Source organism: Rhinoderma darwinii, unplaced genomic scaffold, assembly GCF_050947455.1.
Source record: "Rhinoderma darwinii isolate aRhiDar2 unplaced genomic scaffold, aRhiDar2.hap1 Scaffold_731, whole genome shotgun sequence".
Lineage (NCBI taxonomy): Eukaryota > Metazoa > Chordata > Amphibia > Anura > Rhinodermatidae > Rhinoderma > Rhinoderma darwinii.
The window spans coordinates 276,862-280,558 of record NW_027464293.1 but is presented as its reverse complement, the minus strand read 5'-3'; the positions used below and the strand labels follow the sequence as shown (position 1 = coordinate 280,558).

The 3,697-nt window shown below is 47.4% G+C and overlaps 3 non-coding genes across 3 annotated transcripts; all 3 read right to left on the bottom strand.

Moving 5' to 3' along the window:
• Positions 1-200: 200 nt before the first annotated feature.
• On the bottom strand, positions 201-391 carry LOC142729656 (U2 spliceosomal RNA). Its single transcript, XR_012878411.1, has one exon. It is a non-coding gene; the product is annotated as a U2 spliceosomal RNA (small nuclear RNA).
• A 1,234-nt stretch (positions 392-1,625) lies between these two features.
• On the bottom strand, positions 1,626-1,816 carry LOC142729655 (U2 spliceosomal RNA). Its single transcript, XR_012878410.1, has one exon. It is a non-coding gene; the product is annotated as a U2 spliceosomal RNA (small nuclear RNA).
• A 1,242-nt stretch (positions 1,817-3,058) lies between these two features.
• Positions 3,059-3,250, bottom strand: LOC142729673 (U2 spliceosomal RNA). The gene has a single exon (XR_012878426.1). It is a non-coding gene; the product is annotated as a U2 spliceosomal RNA (small nuclear RNA).
• Between the last annotated feature and the right edge of the window lie 447 nt (positions 3,251-3,697).

Genomic DNA, 3,697 nt, shown 5'->3' with positions numbered 1-3,697 from the left:
CACAGACACACAGACGACACAAAACAAGAGGTGGCAATGTATTCATTAATTGCATTTAATCAATTAGCTCATTATCACTCATGCATTGTCCAACAGGTGTTGAAATAATGGGATTAAAAGGGGAGATCCCTTCAGAAAGACAGAAACAATGGCAAACACAAAAAACACTTTTGGAATCTGATTTTAGTCAACACATAAGGAAAGGGTGCACCGGTCCTGGAAATACTGCAATACCAGGTCAATGCGTGGAGTGGACAGAGCAAGCTCTATTTCCATCTCCCTGTTCTAAAAATCCATTTAATATATGGTCCCCAGATAGGGGACGTATCAGATATTAAACTGATAAGAACAGATACTACACTTGATCTTAGCCAAAAGGCCGAGAAGCGATAACCCGAACGGGCCGCGCGTTGCCCGAGCCTGCCCGATACTGCTGTTCAGCCCTTGCAGCGATTCAGCCTACTTCTAGGCAATTCCATGGGGCCCTGCAGGCTCACACACTCACAGCTACACGGGAGGTGAATAAAGGCCGGAGAGGAAGCCAGACAGGATTTGCTTCTTTTGCTTGCACCACAATGCAGTGCTGAAAGAGGAGGAATCTACATAAAAACGCCTTCCTGGCAACGCCCAAATGCCCTGCTGCCATGCAGATAAACACTGGCAGCGGCAGCAAGTGCATGCCCACAGCCACCCCTTGTTCCTTCACACCTTGTATCAGCTGTAATCCAGTCCAGTCCAGTGCTGCCTGCTAAGCAGCACTGACCAACACTGCCTGGGCCCAGGCTTTTATCTCTGAGGCCCCATTATGATGTCAGAAAGCTGGCTCTGGCTCCTCAGGGCTCCACTATGACACGTGCAAAGTTCCGTCTGAACTTTATATAAGACGGTGCGGCTCAGTCAGTCACTCAGTGTTGCCTGAGAGGGCAACACTGCAACAGCCGGCCGCCAGGCTGTCTTTTTTTGCACAGCTAGTTGCCTCCAGGAGGCCACAAGAGGGAGACAAGGGACTGCAAAATGGAAAATAAGCATCCACCAACTTTACAGACAACTTCTCCTTGCTCCTACAACCTCCATCCTTGCACAGTTTGTTATTCTTCTAGGTAACATAGTAACAAATCCAAATTGCTGCTCTCTTTGTAGGCAAGCAAGGCTTTGTTGCAACTGCAATTCTTACTCCTTCTTGAAATGTAGGGACGACAGTACATTCCATCACATCCATCTAGTGTACACAGGTAGGTCCATTGTGGCGGGCGGGCGGGCGGCTTTAATGGCTGTTTGCTGTTCCCCTACTCCACTCCACTATTTGACTGTGGTGCTGCATCAATCAGTGGCTGGCTCAGGTGCAGCTCTTTAACTTACCTAAAAGGGAGGGCGGAGAGAAGACAAGGAAGGTGAATGAGCTGTTCCAATGTGAAATGCCGGAAACACAGACACACAGACGACACAAAACAAGAGGTGGCAATGTATTCATTAATTGCATTTAATCAATTAGCTCATTATCACTCATGCATTGTCCAACAGGTGTTGAAATAATGGGATTAAAAGGGGAGATCCCTTCAGAAAGACAGAAACAATGGCAAACACAAAAAACACTTTTGGAATCTGATTTTAGTCAACACATAAGGAAAGGGTGCACCGGTCCTGGAAATACTGCAATACCAGGTCAATGCGTGGAGTGGACAGAGCAAGCTCTATTTCCATCTCCCTGTTCTAAAAATCCATTTAATATATGGTCCCCAGATAGGGGACGTATCAGATATTAAACTGATAAGAACAGATACTACACTTGATCTTAGCCAAAAGGCCGAGAAGCGATAACCCGAACGGGCCGCGCGTTGCCCGAGCCTGCCCGATACTGCTGTTCAGCCCTTGCAGCGATTCAGCCTACTTCTAGGCAATTCCATGGGGCCCTGCAGGCTCACACACTCACAGCTACACGGGAGGTGAATAAAGGCCGGAGAGGAAGCCAGACAGGATTTGCTTCTTTTGCTTGCACCACAATGCAGTGCTGAAAGAGGAGGAATCTACATAAAAACGCCTTCCTGGCAACGCCCAAATGCCCTGCTGCCATGCAGATAAACACTGGCAGCGGCAGCAAGTGCATGCCCACAGCCACCCCTTGTTCCTTCACACCTTGTATCAGCTGTAATCCAGTCCAGTCCAGTGCTGCCTGCTGAGCAGCACTGACCAACACTGCCTGGGCCCAGGCTTTTATCTCTGAGGCCCCATTATGATGTCAGAAAGCTGGCTCTGGCTCCTCAGGGCTCCACTATGACACGTGCAAAGTTCCGTCTGAACTTTATATAAGACGGTGCGGCTCAGTCAGTCACTCAGTGTTGCCTGAGAGGGCAACACTGCAACAGCCGGCTGCCAGGTTGTCTTTTTTTGCACAGCTAGTTGCCTCCAGGAGGCCACAAGAGGGAGACAAGGGACTGCAAAATGGAAAATAAGCATCCACCAACTTTACAGACAACTTCTCCTTGCTCCTACAACCTCCATCCTTGCACAGTTTGTTATTCTTCTAGGTAACATAGTAACAAATCCAAATTGCTGCTCTCTTTGTAGGCAAGCAAGGCTTTGTTGCAACTGCAATTCTTACTCCTTCTTGAAATGTAGGGATGACAGTACATTCCATCACATCCATCTAGTGTACACAGGTAGGTCCATTGTGGCGGGCGGGCGGGCGGGCGGGCGGCTTTAATGGCTGTTTGCTGTTCCCCTACTCCACTCCACTATTTGACTGTGGTGCTGCATCAATCAGTGGCTGGCTCAGGTGCAGCTCTTTAACTTACCTAAAAGGGAGGGCGGAGAGAAGACAAGGAAGGTGAATGAGCTGTTCCAATGTGAAATGCCGGAAACACAGACACACAGACGACACAAAACAAGAGGTGGCAATGTATTCATTAATTGCATTTAATCAATTAGCTCATTATCACTCATGCATTGTCCAACAGGTGTTGAAATAATGGGATTAAAAGGGGAGATCCCTTCAGAAAGACAGAAACAATGGCAAACACAAAAAACACTTTTGGAATCTGATTTTAGTCAACACATAAGGAAAGGGTGCACCGGTCCTGGAAATACTGCAATACCAGGTCAATGCGTGGAGTGGACAGAGCAAGCTCTATTTCCATCTCCCTGTTCTAAAAATCCATTTAATATATGGTCCCCAGATAGGGGACGTATCAGATATTAAACTGATAAGAACAGATACTACACTTGATCTTAGCCAATTCACATAAACATGGTTCTGAACTTTGCTGCCAGCCGCGAAAGCCAAAGCAACCAAGATCGAGCGTCTAGGATTTACTTGTGAATAGCTCGCCTGGAAAACATCCAGAGAAGTCAAAGACAGTGCAGCTATACTAATTGCCAGGCGCTGAGACGAATGCCGCCAAGATCAAGCGTCTAAGACTTACGGTTCAAGAATTAGCCTCAGAAACAGTGGGAAACAGTGCTTTTATACTAATTGCCAGGCGCTGAGACGAATGCCGCCAAGATCGAGCGTCTATGACTTACGGTTCAAGAATTAGCCTCAGAAACAGTGGTTTTGAACATGCTGCCAATAGCTCGCCTGGGAAACATCCAGAGAAGTCCAAGATAGTGTTTTTTTAGACTGGCTGCCACGAGCTGAAACGAATGCAGCCAAGAGCGAGCGTCTGTGACTTACGGTTCAAGAGTTATTCACAGAAACATG